We start from the raw sequence: 24,941 nt of genomic DNA, 5'->3' as shown, positions 1-24,941 counted from the left end.
GTTAGTCTTTTCCGGTGGGTAGAATTTTTTGTAGAAAGCTAGAGCCAACTTCTTCCAAGAATCAACTCCGAGAGTGGCCTTATCAAGACCCTTCAACCATTGTTTCGCGGTGCCGATTAGAGAAAAAGGAAATAAGACCCATCGAATTTGGTCTTGAGTCACACCGGTTTGAGAAATCGCATCACAATAGTCGCAAAAGGTTTCCATATGAGAATGAGGGTCTTCACTAGGCATCCCCCCAAATTGGCTCCTTTCGACTAATTGGATAAAGGCGGATTTGGCAATAAAATTTCCGGTTAGATGTTGTGGTGTAGGAGTACCATTGGGTAGGTTCTCCTCGGTGGGTACGGAATATGACGAGAATTTAGGCATTGTAGGTTGATTTTGGGTGGTATTGTGTAATGGGTTCTCCTCTCCTTCTCTTGCAAAAGGGTTGATGAACTCAATAGTTGGTTGAAAAACCTCACTAATACCTCTCAAATTCCTCCTAGCAAATCTCCTATTGTTCGTCAAGGTTCTTTCAATTTCACGGTCAAAAGGTAACAAATCACCTTGTGACCTTCTAGACATGCAAAATATCAAACAACTCGAAAACAATTAGAACAAACCTTGAGGAGTTTTACTTCCCCAAGGCGAAGAAAGACACAACTAATAACAATAAAAGAAAATCTAAATCAAGTAAACACCGTCCCCGGCAACGGCGCCATTTTTGATCGGTCCGTTTCGTGTTCACAATTTAAGGTGTGATCGTTGGGTCACGTCCGAATCAAAACACAATTTATAGCTTCACAAACAACTCTACATTTAGTAAAGAGGCAAGTAAAGGTCGGATCCCAAGGGACGGGTATTGAAATGAGATTTCTATTGCAACTAGTGGTGTCTTAGGGGTCTCATAAATTGGGTTGATGTAGAAGGTCACTAAACTAAATATCAATGGAAATAAACAAGCAAGATGAGTTAAAAGGGTTGTAAACAATTGATAAAAAGCACTAGGGTGTCATGGGATCATAGGGGAATCATGGGAATTGATCATACAAACATGTTCTCAAATTATAAGCAAGCAATTATTGTTGTGATGGATTGAGTTGGGTTATATCTTACAATCCTAGGAAAGTTTGGGTCCCGGAGCCGAATCGATTAGATTGTACAACACCTACAAGTCGACTTAGTCTTCCCTACTCAACAACATGCATGGTCTAATGAGACTCGAGTTGGGTTATGTCTTACAAGTCTCATTGAAAAGATAGGAGATGGTGGTAAATGCAAGGATTCATAGGCTTAGCATTTCATCAAATATAACATGTGCATGAGTTGAGATCAAAACAAGCAAGCAAATAAAACATGAAAGCATATTAATTTAAGCATGAATCATTCCCCATGTTGGTTTCCCCTAATCACCCATTAACCCTAGCTAAGAGACTACTCACTCATTATCATGTTGATCATGCTAGCAAGGTTGTCAATCATACCAACAAAAGGAAACATGATGAATAAATGAAAGTAATTAACAATAATAAAAGAGGGATTAAGAGAATTATACCTACTAATGATTCCAATAATAAAGCAAAGATAAAATAAGTACTTGATGCTTGATTGAGAGGTTGTCAATCTCCCAATAATAACCCAAATAATCTTCAATTACCCAAAATAAAGGATGAACAAAAGAGAGATTAAGGAAATAAAACTTGTATTAGAACTTGATTAATTGTTGATTACAAAATTAAAGAGAGATTTGATTGGTATTAACTACTCTAATTATTGATAAGAAGAACATGCTCTTCTAATTAGACTAATGGGGTATTTATAGTGGAAATTAGGGGGATGCATTAGGGTTAACTAAGGGCTAAACTAGTAATTACACTTTTTAGATTGAGCACGGAGGAGCCGGTATTTTTCGAAGGAAGGGCTTCTTTCTTTGTAACTTGGAGAAGACGAAATTGCGCTGTAGAGGAATCCGAGCGGATTAGTGTCGGGACGGGCGGATTCTGGCGGTGGAACACGAGCGGCTTTGGAGGAATCCGGGCGGATTGTGGCAGTGCTAACCCGAGCGTCTTGGGATGAAACCGCACGGATTGTGCAGGTGGAGGACGGCCGGATTGTAGTCAATCCTCACGGATTGTTCTTCAGCAAGATTTCTTCTTCTTTTCTTCCCTTTTCTTCATAAATTCCTTGGGGATTTTCTTGGGGACTCAAGGATCCTTTCTCAACATTGCTCATTTACTATAAAATGTACAAAGGCCTTCTAATCTTGTCTCTCCTTGATGCTTGGTCATTGGATTCGATCAATTTAGTCTCGTTTTGCCATGAAAATGCAAGATTCTTACTCCTTTCCTACCAAGGGATCAAAATCTCAAATAATATGCAAAACAAAGAACTAAAGATAATAAATGTCCCAAATATGCACTAAAAAGCATGGGAACAAGGCTAATTCGGGGGATAAATATGCGCTAATTATGGTCACATCCCACTAACTCTGTAAACATGGTCAACAAGGTACCAACTATACTAAGGAGATAAGGAGTGATAACGGGATAGAGAAACGGTAAAATATTTTCGAAGGGTGCATGAGCATGACAAGTTAGGAAACTAAGAAGTCGGACCGTAAAGATAACGGTTGACAGAAATAAGAGGTGCTCGAGTTAAGAAGATATCTCAGGCAAGAAGAAGATACGTAAACTTTTGCATAAAAACAGGGTTCAACGAACGCTAAAGAGAAGGAGAGGAGAACAGAAGCGGCATAATGAAAGGGTTACCGCTTAACCAAACACTCCTCAAAGCTTATGATCACTATGATAAGGTTACATCACTAAGGTGCTCAACAAAGCCTCGAAAGTCTACCAAATCATAGGACTAACAAGGACTTCCAAGAGCCAAAATTAATTCACCACACAAATTCATTTGTTACCATCCAAGTCCCAAAGTATCTCCTTTACAATTCTCGTCATCGAACTTCACTTGCTATGTCATCCCCAAGTACCATGGCTTGTTTACACTATCATCTCACCACTTCGTACTTCTAGTCTCCGATACCATAAATTAGAATCGCATCTTTGAACTCATGAACTACATCGAATTACTTTCCACCAAAATTCCCAAATTCAGATATGATTAATAAGGTCAACCACGTGTTCTCAAATTTCAAAAGGTCAACAAGAGCTACTCTATACTAGATTTGGTCAACTCAAAAGGTTTAACAAACTAACTAATTCCAAAGTACGATACCAATCCATTAAGCAACGTCAATGTCCTATTGTATTCCTTTCAAGGCCTACAAAGATTGGGGCTAACTATCATTCCTTTAATTCTCCACAAGAAACATCGAGACTCTCAAATGAAGTAGCTTAGGTTCATTCCAACTTATGTGCTAAGGTAGTACCCATGCTCAATCACCTATAACAAACAAGCTCTCAACAGACATAAATCCCAATGTGTTTCTCAACTCACTAGGCTCTCACATCAAGCACAACTAACAAGACTAACCAAAGGATCCCAAGTTATCTTCTCATATACAACTCAAACCTTAAACAATCAATTTCTCAACTCGTTCACGCCCTCCAATGATACATTCACTCACCCCAAGGTACGAGGCTCAGTTAAAAGCATTCTCTCAAAACCGGGTTCTCTTGAACAAGGGGACTATCCCGCGGAATAAAAGGAAGGTGTCCACAAGGACTCTTATTATAAGAAGAAAACGAACCAAGGATGAATCGGGAGAAAGAATAGAAGAGTAGTTACCAAGGCGAGAGAAGAGGAATTAGAAAGACGAATAAACAACGAGATTGAAAGATTAAGGTAAGGTACACTGAATACGAAAAGAAATATCGAGAAAGTGGAAGCATTCTTCATTTGGCATAACCAATCTTCAACATTCGGCAACGGCCACTCAATCTTGGTCACCAACGAGTAAGATCACGGTCATAGCTTCAACGGCACGAAAATTAATAACTAACAATTAACAAACCTAGCTTGTAAGATTGCATTATCTACGTTTCTTGGAGGGGCCATCTTGCAAAAGAGAACATTGGTTAGCACCTAACAAATATCAATCACAAAGAGGCTACAACATAAGGTCCTAAGTCTACCGATCCTACCCATCTCTCAAGTTTATTATTTTAAGGTCAAGTTATTTATATTGGGGGTGCACAAACGTGCGTCGGGAGCCAATATGCTCTGATACCAACTGTGACACCCTCATTCATTGCGGAAAAGTAAACACATAATTCTAGATAAAAACTGCATGGATATGTTTATAATAGGTTCATTTGCGTAAAAACCTGTAATTTTTAAAACCTGAACCTGTTATAAAAGTATCCAAATGGGAAGGTGTCAAACATGCAAGGTCTAAATAAATCTCACACATAAAACATCGCTAAAGTCGCGAAACAAAGTTATACAACCCAAATATGAAAAAGGGAGACATATGTCCCTAAAAAGTATATGACATAAAAAGTGTTTAAGGATCACAATAAGATAAAGCCAATCTAGGTTCCAAGGTTACTTTGCTCGCTAGCTCGTCCATGTACCCCATATATGCATCACTTACCTGTCAATCGCATTTTATACAAATACGAAAGCCACAGTCAGTGGGGAGTAACTCCGAGTTCTCCCAGCCACGAAATGTCATAATTAATATAACATGTAAACATAAGAATATGAATATGAATAACACATAGCCTTAGCATATAGATGCTAAACAATCGTACTCATCATATGAACAACAATATAACAACACATAGTCCTAGCATATGAATACTAGACCGACTCATACTACACTATTATGTGAATCACATAACATCCAGGAATCCAAACTCTATCAACCATAGCCGGCTTGCATCTCACCTTCTATGATTCATAGAATCATCAACAAGAAAGGACAATATATCTAGAGACAGGCATAAGTTCCTAGTACAGTCAATAGTCACTCTGTAACTTGAGTCTATACCACGAGGTAAGGTAACACTACTACAAAACCCTTGATTTATTGACACTTTGGTGTCGACGCTTTTCCAAGTGTCGAGATCATTTGAAGAGTAAAATGAATTTTCGTCTTAAAATTTTCACAGGCCCGCTCAAAGTTTAAAAAAACAAGCTTACTTGAGCGCAATTACAAAAGTTTAAACCATCAAATATTTGCTTCATCTGCCTAATCTAGAAAATTAAAACGTCTTTTTCTCTCTCTCCCCTTCTAATTCCATCTTTTTTCTGCTCTTTTCACCAGATCTAGAAACGGCTTTCAATTTTGCACTACCAAGATGGTTCGTCATCTGCGTCTTCAATACACTTGTTAATTCTCTTGTAAGTTTTTAATTCATATCAACCCTAATATGAAGTATTTATTATTTTGATTGAAATAATTGGGGATCTTGATATCAGATTCAAAGTGAAGTTGTTTACTATGTGTTTTGATTTAATTATGTTAGAATTTTCTGTTCTATAAACTACATTAATTGTTGTATCTATTTTCTTCCAGGTGCCCAACAACAGCATTATGCTAAGTATTATTCCAGGTTAACTAATTTGTTTAGGAGATATGGAAAAGATGTTCATGTCCCTTCTGCCTTTGTATTATCCTCAACTGTTTCTGGGTTTTGTTCTTCATCATCAACTAATTCCGCGGCGATGGTGTTTTCGAGAATTGGGTTTGTTGGGTGGTATTTAGGTTTGATTAATTCTTGCCCACTTCTTACTAAGAGTCTTACTTCTTGCCTCATTTATGCCGCTGCTGACATTACCTTTTAGGTATTGATTATTTGTTTATCCCAATTATTATTATTTTTCTTTTGTTTTATTTATTTTGCTTCGTTTTGGATTGTATTGTGTTGATTTGCTGAACTGATTATCCCTTTGGATAGGGACAATGTGTTAATTATTGCGATTTCAGTACCGTGACAGTGTGGTTTAGTAGAAAGGATTTTGTAAGGGTTGGGCTGGGAACGTTTCTCCTTGATACATGCTATATCTGATGCCTTTCATATTTCGCTTATTTCAAGCCTTTTCTTCATTTGGTCTTTATTCTGAATTGGATGCTTTCAAAACTGAATTATCATGGTTTTCTTTTGTGAGGGTTTGAAATATATGGTATCAAATCTAATTTATTTGGTCGTTGTAGTTGGTTTGCACTATGTAAATCGTCTAGCTGGTTTACTTGAGATGGAAAAAGGGATTTAAACAACCAGTCCAAGTTTAGAAATTGTGTTTAAACTTTAAAGCTCAATAAGTATCTCTCTTATAAAATCTATACGTGTTCGAAAACAATTTATATAAGCTCAAAAGCCGTCTGTTTGTCTAAATGATCAAAAATAAAAAAATGTTTAAAAGCTCAAAATCTATATAAGCTACATGTCTAAGAACTTTGTATAAACTCTAAAATTGAATAGGGCTGATTTTATAACTTGGTATTCACGTGAGCTCGAGAGTAACTTCACTTATTTTCTTAAAATCATCTCGAATAGAGGAGGTTAGTTTAAAGAGAACCAATGAGCAAGGCAAATACCAATCAAGTTCTTTTGGTATCAAAATGTCAAGTGAAGGCTACTACTCTACTTTCTGCTCCCATTGCTAGATCCTAAACTCTGAATAGCACAATTATTATTGCCTATTAGCTATTTGATTTGAACGAAGAAGGAACCACATATATATGCTTGTTCGATAGGAGTACTTTTTATTAAGTGGGAACATACTTTCACTTTCTCATCTTATACTAGGAAGTACGAATTAACTTAAGGAGGTAGTAATTTAGAATGATCTGATATTATTTTAACCGCCACTATTGCCTGGCTGATTATTTCCCTATCAACTTCCCAATGGAGAAAAAAGTTGTTATTTTGGTTTCGAGATGTGATGGTTCCCCGTCTTCAGTCAAGGTGTTAAGGTGAAAACCACATTTTTTAATTGCTTATAAAAGCTATGTTTTGTATGCATCTAATCCTGCATAAAGCTGTATTGAGTTATGGACCTATGGTAGTGATTATGAAGGGTTAGGAGGCCACTATGACAAGCCTCATTTGTGATGCTAATTAGGCATAAATTGTATTTAGTCAAAGGGTTGTCAGCTCATACTAGCCCTCTCTCGCTTTGTCACCGGTGGCTGTTGACTTGTTGTAAGTAATGTATGGTTAATAAGCTAGAGCCTCCAAAGGTTGTTTGCACTTGACATGGTATATACGCGATGCTATTTGTAAGTACACTGGTAAAGTGACAAAATTTTGACTCAGTGCTTCCATATAGGTAGCACTAGATTACTTACAACCTTGTGTACTTGCTGCCCGAGATGGTTTACTTATGCTTTGCAGTCTCCATATGATTTCCTGTTCACCATAGCCTTGTATACCTACTGCAGTTTGATTTGTACTTCTAAATAGTTATTAGAAGTGAATTTAAAAATTTATCAGTCTTAATTTTACTGCATTCTGATTGTACACTCTTGTTGCTTTGTCGTATGAAACCCAATTAGAGCCAATCAAGCTAACCCAACCATTGAATTAGGTCCATAATTCAAAAATGTTTTTTCCAACTTGGTGATGCATGAACAACTCAACAAATTCTTGAGCCGTCTCAAGTATATTCCTAGTATAATTGATCTATATTAGCTTGAAGGTGGCCAGAATGTATGATTTGGTGCTGAGGTAACTCTCAAGGTATATATCATTCATTATTTCATTTGCATACTTCCCTTTTGAAAGCTTAGTTCATGATCCCTTCCCCAGTTGAGAAAGATATACTTGTCTTCTTTAAATGTTTCTATCTGATATTTGTATCTATTGATTGATTTGCCATTATCTTTTTTTAGTTTTTTTTACAATCTCGTAAATTGTTAATTATTACTATAGTTGATAACTTGATATATGAAAGGTTTGTCGTAAGTTAGTGATCCTAACTTCTGAAGTAGTTCGTTCACTTAGCTATTTTTTTTTGTTTTATTAGTTTGATTGTATTAGTGTGCTCTTGAAATCAGTTTAATTTAATCGTCTTTAATGCTTATGATGTCTATATTTTATATTCCTATTTCACTTTGATATTTAATTCCCATGCATGTGTGTAGATATCAGATTCAGCTAACGCTCTTGGTGGTGCATCCGGATGGAAGGAGAAATTCTCGAATTCACTTTTGGGAGAGGATTAGTCGCACCTTCTAGCTAGCAATTAATTTTTTTGAAACATTTTTTATTTTTGACTGAAAACATTAGTAGTGATATATTTTCCGATTTCTCTAGTTCGGATAAAAATTACAATATGTTTTTTGAATTTGTAATGTATTTAATTTGACAATGCAACTTTATGTAATAAAATTTCGTATTGGATATATGCACGTTAAATTATTGTTTTTTATACGCTCTTTATAATGTTATCTAGTAATCTATATCATTTAATTTAGTTGTTGATAGTGACGAAAGCATTAGTAACGAAAAAATTAGAGGGACGGAAAAAAGCTTCGAGAAGCATAAAAATTCGTGCAGTAAAGAAGTCATAGTGTCAAAAAAAGCTGACATTGAAAAGCGTCGCTATTTGAATGTCACTCACGCCAAAAAGCGTCGAAAAGGTTGACGCCAAAAAGCGCCAAAAATTCCTGACGCCCCAAAAAACCACGCTTTATAAAGCGTCGAGAAATAAAATGCCGACGCTTTTAAGCGTCAAAAATAGACCAAAAAAGCGTCGAAAATATCAGGGATTTGTAGTAGTGTAAACACCCTAGTCCAAAACCTGCGCAGACCTAGCGACATGCGGAAAGTACCGCATCCAAGACCAATGATCACACACATGAGTACCCCTAGGGAGTCCACCAAAGGGTTGGCTAGTACTTAAGCTGACCACATACTTCTAAGAGTACGTTAGGAGGTCATGCCCTAACTTGGATATAAGCCCACCAAGCTAAGACACAAAGGCTATTAAGCTGTGAACATACACTCGTCAAAGACTATAAGGACCTATCTATGACGAAGGCCGAAATACTCACCTAGGACCTAGTCCCAGCTTGAATACTTTAGCCCACACCCCACAAGACAAGTAGGACACCCAATTAACCATAAGAGGGGCAAAGAGTCCAAACCTGCACACACACAAATGATCATACACACCCTAGCATATGAAAGACTACGCAAGAGCATATTCAGCTAACAATCCAACAATATCTCCAATATCAATAATAATCCAAATTCCAGCTAACCAACAGTACCATAATCGATGAGAACAAACTAAAATGGCAGAGAGGCAACAAGACTCAAGCATAAGACATCCAAAGCATCCAACAACCAACATGTGAAATGATAATTACAAACATCGGCATAACATAAAACATCCAATAACAACCAATCTCACCTCAAAGACAAACCCTCGACCCGAGTCCCGCGACGGGTCATCGGTCAAATCGAGGCTGACCGGTTTAAACCTAGTTTGACCAAACTCGTTCGGTCAATCTGGCCCAGCTCAGAGTCTTGGCCTACTTTGGCCCAAATCACAAAATTCATCACAATATCATTCTCATGCTATTTCCAATTTCTATTATGTGAATACTATCAACATAAAGAAAGACATCCCAACTTACAAAATAACTAATTCCACAAAACTCTCGCATAATAAAATAGCATAAATAACCGTCTCACACAAGGGTAAACTTTTCTATAAATTTTAATCGATAAAACGACGCCATTTACTCATACGGACTCCGAATTGAGTGATTCAAGTGGCTAAACCACCTAATTTTTCGATGCCGTTCAATCTGTCATATTTTTGGAAACATTGGAAACCGTCTCGGTCCGGTACTGACGTGTTCCAGCCAACACGCGGACTTGTCACAACACATAATTCCTCATCCAAATTTGTTCCAAACAATAATATAAAAATGGGTAACATAAATTAAACATAAGCATACTCATCTTAATCCATTCATTCATTTATCAACAAGATCGTCTTAAACAACAACAAACAACAACAAACAACAAATACAACTACTAATGTGACATTAATTCGTCGAGTAACTCGGAATAGTTACCTTAAGCTAGCAAAGAGACAAGTAATAACTTGAGAAAGCTTCTAAAACCCAAAATTATGCATCATCTTCTACAATATATGAGTCACCTAACTCATCTTCAAATTCTTCACTTATAAGAACAACAAAAACACAATTATTAAGCTTTAAATTCGAAACCCTAAAAGATGAGTCTTAAAACAAAATTGGGGAAAATGAAAATAAATCTTACTAGTAGATGAGGATTGAAGAGAGGATTCCAAATATATAATTTTTATGAGATTTGGTGGAGAAATGAAGGATTTAGCGATTATAAGGAGGTTATTTTGATAGATTTTTGGTGTTTGATGAAAGAAAGAGAGGGAGTGAATTATGGAGGAAATGAAAGATGAAGAGGAGACCCATGGAGGATGGAAGGTGCATGGTTTGGGTAGGGTGTTTGGGTGAGTTTCAATTGTTTACGTTTTGGTTCGTTTCGACGGAAATTAGAAATATTCGTCGAACGCGATTTCCGAGAAAATTAAAGTTCTTAAACACGGTTTTACTAAAAGATTAAGTACTCATATGCCCAATATCCAAACTCGTTTACCCAACGACCGTAAGAAATGGGAAAATCCCAATTTTACGACTTTTATCCGAAATCTATTTTATCAAAGGAAAAGGTTTAAATATAGTTTAAATCACTTTTAAACATTTCTAAACTATCAAAAATAATTACATTTCTTCAAAAATAAAATAAAATTATATTTATCAAATTACTATTATTTCAAATAAATTAATATTAAATTAAAATAGATTAAATTGTTACTTTTAAAATATAATAAGGGTCTTCAAAATTACGGATTGTTACATGTCTTGCATGTTAAAATTCACCCGGAATTGAACATACGCTTTGACTTTGGATAAGGAGTGTAGAATCCTATCTACAATGAGCTCTTTGGGGTTTTCAACCTTTTGAAGTTTAATGTCTCGACTAGCTCCAACAATTTGAGCACGTGAGGGCTAACCTTTTGGCCCTCCTTAAAATCGAGATCAAAGTATGCCGAGGTCGTCTCATATTGGACAATCCTCGGAGCTTGCGAAAACATTGTCACAAGTTTGGAATAGATTTCATAAGCGGTGCTCATTTTAAAGGCTCTCCTTTGGAGATCCGCCTCCATCGCAAAAATCAACACATTTTTCATAGCGGCGGACTCTTTGTGATAAGCCTCATATGCTTCCCTAGTGGCGGCACTCGACCTAGCATTAGGTTCGGGTGGAGAGGCCTCGGTGAGGTAACGAAGCTTGTCGTCACCTTGGGCGGCTAATTTGAGTTGGGCATCCCAATCGTTGAAATTTGACCCATTCTTTTCAAGTTTACAACGATCCATGAAGGATCGGAGCCATGAAACATTAGTGAGAGGTGCGGCGTTGGTGTTTGGTGCGGCCATTTGTTATGAGAAATAAAAGTGGTCTACAAAAACAAAATATAGAAGGAATAAAACATTTGTCGTTTTCAAAATAATAATAATACTCGTAAATTTTAATTTAAACAAGTTTTATAGCATTTATCTAGTGACCTCTACCCAACTTGATAAATGATTCCAAGATCCAAATTCATATTAACTTGGGCACGGTAGGGCCGATTCATCCCTTATCAATATAACTCGGTGGATTAACGCTTTAATCTATTCTACTTTTAGAACTCTTGGTCGATAAAATTACATTAATATTTATCTTTAGCCCGGAACACATGCGACTACGATCACGAATACTTCCGTTAACTCAATCCAAATTTCGAATAAATGTGTCCATGATCCAAATCCACATCAACTTGGGCACGGTAGGGCCGATTCATCCCTTATCAACATGAATTCTGTGGATAGACATTTATCACCCACTTCCCCTACGTAACAAGGTTTGTACCCCGGTAGAGCCGAGCGCACTCCCTCATGAAATAGGTTTTCATGGTTTCTACTTTTTGGTAAGACTAAGTCTCAATTGTTTATTTTAGCGAGAGGTCATGTCAATTTATTATCTATCACGTTTTAAGTGAACTAAAGCGGTGAACTACGATAATTGTAATAGACACGGTCGATATACTCGATAAAATGATAATGCATGTTTTAGTTATGGCGATTTAGCGATGCATGCAACATACAAATAAAATGGAAAGCATAAATAAAATCCTAGTATGGCTTTCCTAGAATAGTAAATCTAATAAACTATTACAAATTCGGAAACCAACTCCTTTGGTCCCTTGAACTTCGGTCTTGACACGCATTTCAAGGCAACATTCTTTGATGGATCGCCTTCTCGAGTGGCACCGTCTTCAAGGAACTCCGGAATAAATAAATTACATAATAAATTACATAATTTCCTATTATACATTTGTAATTAAAATAAAATAAATCTATTAATTTACAAAACGGTGATACGAGATCACAATAATTACAACCGAATCGATATTCCCATACATTTCGGGTAATATCAATTAAAACTAAGGCCATACTAAGTAAAATTACATAATTCAAAAATTACATAAAATTAAAATATGATAATCATAAATAAAATGCAGCATTATAATATGTATGAACATGCCCAATTTTATGCTAAATCGCCTTTAAGGAGCCAATATCGTATATTAATCGGTTTTTACGGATTTGCGTGATTTAACCTTTTAAAATCACAATAATTACATAAAATCATATTTATGTACAACTTAATTACCCTAACCATCTTAGGACTCAAAATTAATCTCCACTAACATTTGACAATAATTAACCTAGATTTCTTAATATTGATCATGAATGGACCTAAAATACAAAATTATGTCATAAACTTCAAATTAAATCAGAAAAATTTCAAATAATTTCAAAATTTGAAATTTAAACTCATGAACATTCTGGAAAAATACCATGACACTCATAATGTTCAAAACTTAGGTTAAAAATTTCGAAAATTTATCGAGAAAAATAATGTTGCGGTTTATCGGATTTAACAATTATGATCCTAAAAATATGAGAAAAATTATATTCATCAACTTTTCACTTTTAGATCTGAAATATATGATAAAATACAATATGTGACGTTTTTCCTTTAGTCATGAAGTATGTTATAGCATTATTTCTAATTTTAGTCACTATTTATGTGATTTTTCATCAAAAATTCATAAATCATGCATAAAGACTTCATTATAGCCAAATATTTTACACACATCTTGCAAAATTGTATGTGACATCATACTAAATTTCCATTACCAGATTCGAAATATAACTCAAATTAACCTATTTATCCATTTAAATACGATTTTAACTTGAAAAATCCATATTTCGAGCAATACAACTCATTTTATTATGAAAATTTACAGGACATCAGTAGATAATATATGTGAAAACATATCCAAAAACAACTGAAAAAATCGAAGTTTAGCTATTTTTCGTCCAAAAATGACATTTTTATCATAAAAATCACATTTTAATGCCATTATTATATAAAATGAACAATAAAATCCATAAATAAACAAAAATATCCTAAAAATCACTTAGGACCAGAAACTCAGAGCTAGCTATAACTTGTCCACTTAAACCGTTTAATGCAAACAAACCCAACATTTATAGGTACAACAGTCTAGCGTGGACCTAATGGTGTTGTTACTTTCCTTCCTGAGGGGTTCTATGATCATAGCCCTTGCTTGATTGAGCTAGGGGAGGATATTGAGAGAAGGAAGGATACTTTTAAATATTTTAATATGTGGGGGAAACATGCTGATTTTAAGAGCATAGTCAATGAGACTTGGAGACAGCCTATTTATGGTTGTTGTATGTTTCAGTTGGTCAAAAAGCTTAAGCATCTGAAACACCCTTTGAAAAAGCTGAATAATGGAAGGTATGAGGATATTGAGAACACTGCTATGGTTGCTAAAATGCTGCTGGAAAGTATCCAAAAACAGTTGCATAATGACCCTAGGAATGTGCAGCTACAAGCTGAGGAGAGAGTTGCAGCTAAAACTTACAAAGAGCTTGATGATGCCAGGCTTCTTTTCCTAGCACAAAAAGCTAAATCTCAGTGGGTCAACTTAGATGATGACAACACTAGGTACTTTCATAGTACCATTGAAGCTAGACATGCCCAGAATAAGGTCCTTAAGATTAAAGATATGCATGGGGTGACTTGTACTGAGGTTGCTGCCATTGAACAGGCTTTTGTAGATTACTATCAGGATTTGTTAGGTAGTTCTACTGAGGTTGTTTCTGTGTGTCCTTCTGTTGTTAAAAAAGGCAGGGTAGTGAATTCTGAGCATGCCAGAGGGATGGTTCAGCAGGTAACTGATGATGAGATTAGGGAAGCACTTTTCTCTGTTCCTGTGGAGAAGGCTCCTGGTCCTGACGGCTACTCTGCTGGTTTTTTCAGAGATGCTTATGACATCATTGGAAGAGATGTGATTAACTCTGTAAAAGAATTCTTCAGTACTGGCAGACTGTTACAGCAAGTTAATGCTACTGTGCTTACTCTTATTCCAAAGGTGGACTGCCCTAATTCAGTCCATGATTTTCGTCCCATTGCTTGCTGCAATGTCATTTACAAATGCATTTCCAAAATCATTTGTAAAAGGCTTTCTGGAGTGCTGATGGACATTGTTAGTATGAATCAGAGTGCGTTTATTAAGGATAGATAGATTGTCGATAATATTCTTATTTGTCAAGATTTGGTGAGGCTTTATGGGAGGAAATCATGCACACCTAGGGCCATGCTTAAAATTGATCTCAAAAAGGCTTATGACTCCATTGAATGGGCCTTTCTTAGGGATATGTTGATTGCTCTTGAGTTTCCTGATCAGATGATTCAGTGGATTATGGTGTGTGTTACCACAACTTCCTTCACCATTTCTTTGAATGGGTCACATTTTGGGTACTTTAAGGGACAACGGGGTTTGAGGCAAGGGGATCCCATGTCTCCTTTGCTTTTCACGCTATGTTTAGAGTATTTTTCTAGGATTCTCAGGGTTGTTACTGAGAAACCTCATTTCAAGTATCATTCCTTATGTAGGGGTTTGAAGTTAAGTCATCTTGCTTTTGCAGATGATCTTTTGTTGTTCTGCAGGGCTGATATAGCTTCAATTACTATCATTTTGAGAGCTTTTATGAATTTCTCTGAAGCTTCTGGCCTGTGTATGAATAAGGCAAAGTCAGATATGTATCTGAACGGTGTTGATGACAACCTAGCTACCAAAATTGTCAGGCTTGCAGGGTTTAAGTTGGGGCAATTCCCTTTTAGATATTTGGGTGTCCCAATTTCCTCCAAGAGACTGAGTGTTGCTGATTGCAATAGGGTGGTGGACAAAATTGTAGCAAGGATTAGAGGTTGGGGAGCTAAACACCTAAGCTATGCTGGGAGGCTGGTTTTGGTTAAGGCTGTTCTAACTCAGATGCATGCTTATTGGGCTAGGATTTTTTTGTTACCAAAAGGAGTCATTCACGAGGTGGAGTGCATCTGCAGGAATTACCTATGGGCTGGGCATGCTGAGTTTAAGCATTCTCCTCCTGTTGCTTGGGAGACTTGCTGTTTACCTAAGGAACAGGGTGGTTTAGGTATAATCAATTGCCATCTGTGGAATGTTGCTCTGCTTGGCAAATATGCGTGGTGGATTCATAATAAGAAGGAGAGTCTCTTGGTTCAATGGGTGCATCACATTTATATAAAGCAATGTGATTGGTGGATGTATGAACCTACTCAGAATTCTAGTTGGACGTGGAGACAGATTTGCAAGGTTAAGGACATGCTTAAGCCAGGTTTTTTGAATGGAGCTTGGGATGGAAATTATTCTATTCAGAAGGGGTATCAGTGGTTACTTGGTCCTTGTCCAAAGAAGGATTGGGTACCTATGGTTTGGAATAGAGTATGCGTGCCCAAGCACAACTTTAGTACTTGGATTTAGGTTCAGCAACGTTTTTTAACGCAGGATAGGCTGCAAAAGTTTGGTGTTAGCACTGCTGGTGTGTGCTATCTGTGTGGATTACAATTGGAAACACACAGTCATCTGTTCTTTGAATGCTTGTTTAGTTTGCAGTGTCTTATGCAATTGCAGACTTGGCTACAGATTCAGTGGCAGGGAGATGTGATGGATTGGATTATTCATTGGAGGTGCCGCTCACTGCTGAAAAAACAGGTGGTAATGGCAGCAATCTCAGGTCTCATATACAGCATTTGGGACTATAGGAACAAGTGTAGTTTGGAGCATTACATTACTCAACCAAGACGAGTTGTGAAAGGAGTACAGCAGCTGGTGAAATTTAGAGTGAACAAAGAAGATTTTGTTAAGGGAAGCATGAAATGTAAGGCCTGGCTACAACACATTAATGTAACAGATTAGTGGCTTAGCTTATGATGAGTATGAAAAGTGTATGGTGTACTATGATTGATTTTAATGATATTCACATTTTCACCAAAAAAACAACAGTCTAGCGCAAACGAGTTGTATGATGTCTATAAATAAGCTGAACTGTCAACCTTGCAAGACCTTTACAATGGACTCTCACGGGTCACTCTTCTCTCATGAAGCAAAGGGTAAGTATAAAAGTGCAAGAAAAGAAGAAAAGATAGTCACTCACTTAAACTCCGACCCACATAAGCATGCTTGCAACAAAAATGATAGATGATTCTAATCACCTTACATACATTCCAACCAAACAACGTCTGTCACATCCGGGGGCTTACAAAAGTTATGGTTTAATGAGGCAATGAGTAAGAAAAGGCAAAACAATTATGGATAAAGTGGAGGTAAAGCATCAAGCTAGCACCTAAACAAGACCACACTAAGCAAATCCGATTCTCAAATTTACTATGAAATCAAACACAAGTGCCCTTCTTTGGCACCTAAACTCACTAACCAACACAACAACTCCACAAAAAGATATAAATCATACATAGGAGTAAGACCGTCACAAACTTCCCTTTTTTACACGGTCTATTCTTTTTCTTTTTCTTTTTTTTTCTTTTCAAATGCTTTTCTCATTTTCCTGCCCACATTTTTCTTCTTTTTTTTTTTTCATTTTTCACAACTTTTTTTTTTCTTTCAATTTCAACATATCCTCCTTTCTTTTTCTTTTATACCGACTCCATATAAAATAGAATGAACCAACTTGCATCAATGGAAATCATACCGCAAAAATACACTAAACTAGCTTGACATGCAGGCTTAATTTGGGTGTAGTTAATGGGTCAAAAGGCTAAGTTTGGCAAATGTGGAGCTAAATGGGTGAAAATAGAAGAAAGGGAAAAATTTGCAAGCACCTCCCTGCATGTGACACCAACCACAAACCCGAATGTATACAAGCAAAAAGCAATCCAATGTCATAAAAGTGCAAAATGATGAACATGTTATGCAAGGAGTATACTACTCTCAATTCCTACATGAACCGGTCATAATGACACCAGTTATACGGCTCTAATTGTTAGGAATATAAATCACATTAATATAACATATTCATATATGTGACATTTTAATTTAGTCATAAAATTAAAACTAGATCTTATGCAAGCAAACTTGAATAAGAATAGAGAAGAAATCGTCTTTCTTACTATGGGAGTTTCGGATTTTGGGCACAAATGAATTCTCCTTCTCACTTGTTCTTGAGCTTTCCTTATATGGATGAACAAAGGATCCAAAGAAGAATCCCTCCCAAAAGTGAATACCCAAGATAACCTCTTAAAAGACTAATATTATTAGAACTAGAACAATATTAATCTTACTAAAATTGACCCAAAATATTTGTATGTTCTCTTGTAATTTCGGCCATGAGGAAGGATTTTTGGAGATTTTATCTCTCTAATTTTTCATAAGATGTAGAGAGTATTTTTATATTTCTTACACTAGAAATTATGTTGTGAAGAAGTGAATAATTAGAGGAAAAATAATTGGCATTTTAGACCTCCAAAAACCGGTTGGCATAGGGAGAGTAGAGCCAATGCATGAGCTTGTTATTCTACCCAAGAAAGAATAGGTATGCATGGCTATATTAGGTTGCAATCATCATGCTTTACACTTAAACATAATTAACATAATTTAAACCTAATACTCCCTCCTTTTTTTTCGGCACTTACATAAAATGGGAAGTCCATTTTATATTTTGTCATTTGTCAATTGTCACATGTCACTAGTCATGTGTAATTGTAATGTATTTTTAACATATTAAAAATCAACGTATTAATAATAATACGTCATGTACAAAATCGACTTAGTAATTCATAATTACTTGTACCAAAACGGTTTACCAATTATAAATCACGTCGTCTTGTATTTATAATAAATTATTCATTTAGTTTCAATTGTTTCGTAAACAATAATTTTATCTAAGTAATAAAACAATTTGATTACTTAGACCGTATCTTATTTAATCGAATTACAATAAGACACGTCAATAATACTCACAAAATCGTCCGTCAATTTTAAGCAATTTAATTAACCCGTATCGACATACGATCAATTAAATAATCAATTAAGAGTGTTACCCTTTAGGTATGACCTAAGGGGATCAACTGATCACCACCGTCGCACGACAATAATGTCAAACTCTATTCAGTCAATCATTACCGATATGTGTGGACCAGTTGACTGTAAAATATTACATCCCACATGTATTCTTAAAATGAGATTTAAACATGTGATCATCATGATCAACAGTTGTGATCGCATTATTGTCAGAGGACACATATTCCAACACTAATAACTTAGAAATTTTAAAGTAGGTTGCCAATTTTTCAGGTCAAGTCTATATGATCACCTGTATTTTTAACATTAACTCGTAGACTATGCGCATGACAAAGCTAATAAAATGTCAATCTGATGCAAGGCTTAAGTGAAATGACAAGTTACAATGCAATATTATCACGGAAATCAACCGTTCCGACTCGACCTATATGCAAAAATAAACGTGATATACTTTTTTTGAATTTTCAAAATTTTCTATATTTTTTTTTTGATTTTTTGAAATAAAAATACGATGCAAGTAGAAAAGGAAACGTGAATGCAAAACAAATCCAAATGAAGACTCAAAGGATGCAATACCCTCCCCAAACCAAAGCGGACAACGCCCTCGTTGTCCTCCAGCATACACCAGCAGTATATATATACGGGGAAAGGGATAATTACAACCAATAAATGAATGAAGAAATAAGGAGATGAAAAATAAAGGAAAGCAGAAATACTTACAAAACAAGCGAACTTCCCCAAACCAGGCAGAAAACTGGGGAAGTGAGTAGACCAGTAGCTACTCGTCAGCGTCCTCCTCCTCGTCAGCCACCACGAAGTCGGGGTCACCCTCCTCCTCTCCTCTCCTCTGTCAACCTCCAGTAGTGAGGTCAGCTCGTACCCTCTCCTCCCGCTCAGCTGAAGTCCAAGTGGTGGTCTGGTTAAACAGTCTGAGGAAACTCGGGAAGCGAGTCCAAGGAGTCGTCGGCTACAAACCGTGCAGCCGAGCGTCCAGCAGCAGTAGGAACTCCTCGTCCCCGTCCCCATCCTCGTACAGCAGCACCCAAAGCAGAGGCAGCCAGTCTAGGAGCGCGGGCTGAGACTGGTCTAGGTACGAGCGCAGACGAAGTAGAAGGAGAGGTTGTGATAGGGGGTATCGACGCAGCAGGGGCCGACAAAGAAGATGGTACAGTAGAAGTAGCAGTACTAGCAGCTGTAACAGTGACAGCAGGGGTGACAGTAGGGCTAGTGACAGTGGTGGCAGCAGGGACCACCATCTCAGAAATAGACGGACTAGTAGTAGAACTAGAAGCAGGCATACTACTAACCATCCTATTAAACAAGTAAGTCTATGATCAATGCACAATCAAACAACAAGATGATTTTTCCCCAAATTTCAGAAATTCGAAACCCTAAAACCGATATTAAGGACGAAAAATTCAACTAAATAGTAGGAAATGAGGGGGAAAGACTTACTTGTGAATCACCCAAGAGGAACTTGCAAAAACAATCAACAAACTATGCACGAATTAATCGTAAATAGCTCCATTATTTCAAACCCTAATCCTTCAGAAAACCCGCAATAACCACGAATTTGAAAGAGAAAATAAGGGGGTTTTGTCGAAAATAAAGCAAGGAACAAACTAGGGTATTTGATTTGGTAAAAGGGGAAGAAAAATAGAGGTTTTTGGGGGATTTTGAAGGGTTTTTCGCAAGAACAAAGGGAAGAAGAAAATTTAGAATGAAAAAAGAATAGGGATAAAGAAGACTCCCGTACGTATAATCATCACTTTCACTCGATCGAGTGATTTGAAACCACTCGATCGAGACATTTCTTTATCATTTTGTTCGATCGAGTCCTCCAGATTTGCTTGATCGAAAAGTACCTTCTCCTACTTTGATTCTACTCAATCGAGAACTTCAGGACGTTTGATCGAAGCCTTTGCTCCTCATTTCCTCTCGGTCGAGTACAGGACAAATCGATCGAGTAACCCTCAAATTATGCATTTCGATCGAGTACTCTAGTTTGCTCGATCGAAGACTTTGGCTGGGTATTCTGCTCAATCGAGTACAAAAAGTATTCGATCGAGGCTTTTTCCATTGGCACGCATCCCAATGCATCAAACCTTCCCCAAACCTGCATAAAACCACAGCAAAATACTTCCCGAAAATACCAAAATCAAAATTCGCAGTCTATATTCGGTCTTACGCTAAAAACTAACTAGCTATTTTCTAAAAGTCTAAACGCAAATTAAAATGTCTAACGAAAATCCAAATTACAATGTTTTTACAACGGGACATTTCCCGTTTATCTTCCGAAGCACTTTAACAGCCCATAGGAGGGCTTCTGACTAGAGGAGGTCCCTTCAGCATCGCGGACCGTCCTCTTGGATCTCAATGAGCTTGAACTTATACTTGTTGAGGAAGAATAGTTCGCGTCCACATACGCCTTTACTTTCTTCTTCCCTTTGTCATTCTTTTTGGCATCGTCTTTCGCGTCATTCCCATCATTGAGCTTGGTTGTCACTGTACTTCTATTGACGGAATCTCCAGCATCCACTATGTTTATACCTGCAACAAGGGACACAACAGGATGGTCCTCCATATTGCTCTCAGTCTGAGGCGGAGGTGTTAATATGGCAGCACAAAGCTCTATATTATCAACTGGAGAATCTGTGTCAGGGTCTATAGAGGGTAGGGCATTGCAAGGTTGAACCTGCATAGCAGCCCTACGAACATTCGACTGATAGAAAATCAGCTCCTCGTCACCTACGTGAAAAGTAAGAGTCTTTCCCCCAACATCTATCACTGCACGAGCAGTAAATAAGAATGGTCGTCCTAATATAATAGGAGTGTAAGAATCCTCGGGGATGTCTAAGACCACAAACTCAACGGGAATAAAGAATTTCCCGATCTTTACAGGTATGTCCTCTAAGACACCTAGGGGCCATGATATTGTACGGTCGACCATCTGCACAGTCATATTGGTAAAGTGAAATTTGGTCAAACCGAGTCTCTTAGTGAGAGACAGTGGTAAGACACTTACGCTAGCTCCTAAGTCACAAAGCGCATTATCAATCAAGTGGGTCCCTATATGGCATAGAATAGAAAAGCTACCCGGGTCAGACAGTTTGGGTGGTGTCTTATTCTGAATTAGGGTATTGCCCACTTCAGTCAAAGCTACCATTTCATGATCACTAATATGCCTCTTACGCGTTAATATTTCTTTCATAAATTTCATGTAAGAGGGTACCTGGGTAAGCAATTCGGTGAATGGAACATTGACGTGAAGGCTCTTCAAAATATCAGCAAATTTACCGAAGTGTTGTTCAGCTTTCTGTTCTACAATCGCCTCGGAAAAGGGACCGTGATGGAAATTTCCGAACCTTTATTTCTTTCTGCCAAGGTTTCAACACGATCATCAGCATTTCTACTCGATCGACCACTTTTTCCCTTCGATCTAGTACTTTCATCAACAATTTCATTCGATCGAGGACTTTCCTCCACTCGATCGAAGTCTTCGATTTCAACATCACTCGATCGAACAAGGGTTTCATTCGATCGAGTATTTTCATTAGCAATTCCTCTCGATCGACCACCTGAAATAAGTCGATCGAGGACCTTCTTCGGGTTCAGCATATTTTCGTCCAGGGACGACTGTTCATGCTCAGCAACAGTGAATTCCGGGTCTGATTTGCCATCTTCTGTCGACATTTTAGGTCCTTCATAGGAAAGACCGCTCCTTAGATTAATCAAATTCACTGTCTCGTGATGTTTCTTATCTGGTTTGGACGGTAAATGACCCGTCTGACTTGAAGCTTGATTAGTGGCGAATTGAGCTATTTGAGACTCAAGTGACTTTATAGACGCATCCTTTTGTTGGTCACTTTTCTGCAACTAAATTGTCAATGACTGAATCATTGAGTTCAACTCGGCCATTTCACTTATGCCACTGGAAGTAGCACCTTGTTGCGGCGGTGGAAAAGATGGAGGCTTTTGAAAGCCGGGTTGAGCTTTATGAGGTGGAACGTAAGGTTGTTGCTGTTGTGGTTGAAATGTAGGATTCAATACATTCTGACTAGTCCATCTCAAGTTAGAATGGACTCCATTCTGATTGTTGTAATAGGAGCCCCCTTGCCTATATTATTGAAAGGCAAGAATCTGCTCCTTCTCAGTTAGACAGTCCACAGCAGTGTGACCGTCATCGCTTCCACATCTCTCACATGTAACGGCTTCCTATCTAGTCAACAAGTGAACCGTCTGTTGATTTCCCGCATTCTACAACTCTAACTTGTCAAACCTGGCATTCATGGCTTCCAGCTGAGCCACAACTGCACTATCGACTGAAGAAACAGTTCTACTTCCTCCTCTTGGGTTCCCATATTCAGCGCAATGGGTGGCCATCTCCTCAATGATTCCTCATCCCTTGTCATCATCGATATTCTTTTGCCACCGACCATTTGACGTAGCATCCAAAACCGTGATGAGGAACGGACCGCACAAGATTTTTAAACCGACCCCATGCCTCGTGCAGATTTTCATCTGGCGTTTGCTTGAAACTTGTAATCTTTCCTCTCAGATGATTAGTTCGTTGCGGAGGAAAGTACCTTTTGTAGAAAGTTAGGGCAAGGGTCTCCCAATCAGTAATCCCGGCTGCAGCTCTATCAAGATCAGTGAGCCACTCTCGGGCTCTGTCAGTTAGAGAGAAAGGAAATAAGACCTCCTTAATCTTGTCCTGAGTCACTCCCTTAGTAGTGGGAATGGTAGAACAGTAGTCTGTGAAAACCTCCATATGTTTTCGCGGATCCTCCCCAGCTACTCCCCGATACAAATTTCTTTCAACCAAGTTGATATAAGACGGTTTGATATCAAATGTGCTCCCATCTTTGGTCGCAAGGTTGAAACCTTTAGGGATTGATGCAGCTATAGGCTCAGAATGACTCGCGATATTAGGCATTTTCACGGGACTAACAGCAGAAATAAATTTGTCTTCTTCGAAAGACTGGTCTTCTGCAAATAGGAAGTGTTCTAGTTCGGGTTCAAAAGTACTCAAGGCTTCCATTTGATTCTTTCTCAGTAGTCTTTGTCTATAGCCAAAATTCCGCTCTGGTTCAGGATTAGCTGGCACTAATTCTGACCTGCTAGACCTGGACGTGAACAACACTAGAGAAAATAAATAAGAACTGTCTCAAGGAATTGAAAAATTCCCTGAGACTGAGACAAACGAAAATAAGACAGATAAATAAGCTAATTGCTTCCCCGGCAACGGCGCCAAAATTTGATGCCGTCGTTTTAGTACCCAAAATAATTACCTATAACTACTAACAGAAGTTAGCGGAAGTAGGGTCGATCTCCACAGAGAGGCTATCGTATCTATCTGCTAATTAAGTCTATCTAGTAATAAATGGGGGTTTTAAATTTATTTCTAACAACTAAAAGAGTCAAGGCAAGAGATTAAGGGAAAAGGGCAGTAAAAACAGAGACAAGCGAAATATGTAATCAAAAAGAGAGAAATATGTTAGGAATTCGGTTCACCATGGCAGTTTACTAACTCAGTCATAAATGGGTCAGATGATCTACTGTGAGAAGGGCAAGCGAAAGGTACTTCCGGTCCGCTATCCACCCTAGAATACAACTAACTTAACTTTCGTCCTCATTAGAGTAGTCTACTGTTCATAACAGGTTTGTTCATTCCAATCATCCGATCTAGGATTGAATTTAACCAAATTAACGGGTTTAAAAGCGTGCACTCAACTAAGCAATTACTGTTATATTGTTATTTAACGGTTCTCACAATTAATTATCTGAGCTATTCACAACATCGTCAACTCACTACCATGGCTCCCCTAATCCTAACATAAGGGAATTTAGCTACTCATGCTATTGGCGTAAATAACAACGATAACATTGATTATACTAAAGGAAGACATATTAAAGAGATTAAAGGGATGAATCATAAACTATTAATGATAGCAATAAAACAGAAATTAGAGAGAAAAGATTAAGAGAAGAACAAAGAAAGATTAAATTAAGAATAAGATTAAGGAAAGATTACAAAGAGATGAATCCGGCAAACAAAGAGCAAAGCAACGTGAAACCCAAAAGAGAGAGAGAGAGAAAGAAGTCTACTTAAGGAGTAATTAAGAGTAGTGTAATGTCTATTTGTTAACCTAATGACGTCTCCCTTAAATAGGGAAGAGATTATTAACTAAAATAATAAACATAACACGGAATAAAATCCGAGTAAATAAGTAAATCACTCAATCGAGGCATTTCATTCCTATCGATCGATTGAATCTTCAGCCAGTCCCTTCGATCGAACAAGTATGGCTTTCGATCGAAGGCCTCCAAATCAGCACACTACGATCGAGTACAGCAGGGACTCGATCGAACACCAGCAACCGTCAAAACCACTCGATCGACCAATAAAGTACTCGATCGAGTGATTTTCCACTAAAATCAGCTTGGACTCCACTTGGTTAAACTCTAAGGACCTCTTTCACGCTTCCCGAGGTACGGCATTCCGCT

The 24,941-nt window shown here is 37.5% G+C and overlaps 1 long non-coding RNA gene across 3 annotated transcripts; it reads left to right on the top strand.

The window, feature by feature from the left end:
• Positions 1 to 5,062: 5,062 nt before the first annotated feature.
• LOC141637328 (uncharacterized) lies at positions 5,063 to 8,330 on the top strand. 3 transcript variants are annotated; one of them, XR_012541714.1, is made up of 4 exons: positions 5,063 to 5,295; positions 5,471 to 5,739; positions 7,486 to 7,637; positions 8,042 to 8,330. It is a non-coding gene; the product is annotated as an uncharacterized LOC141637328 (long non-coding RNA). The 3 variants fall into 3 exon arrangements; XR_012541713.1 differs by lacking the exon at positions 7,486 to 7,637; XR_012541712.1 differs by having other exon boundaries at positions 5,471 to 7,637.
• The last annotated feature ends 16,611 nt before the right edge of the window (positions 8,331 to 24,941 follow it).

This window comes from Silene latifolia, unplaced genomic scaffold, assembly GCF_048544455.1.
Source record: "Silene latifolia isolate original U9 population unplaced genomic scaffold, ASM4854445v1 chrun_scaffold_16, whole genome shotgun sequence".
Classification (NCBI taxonomy): domain Eukaryota; kingdom Viridiplantae; phylum Streptophyta; class Magnoliopsida; order Caryophyllales; family Caryophyllaceae; genus Silene; species Silene latifolia.
The sequence above is the reverse complement of the archived record's forward strand: the minus strand, read 5'-3'. Positions and strand labels throughout refer to the sequence as shown.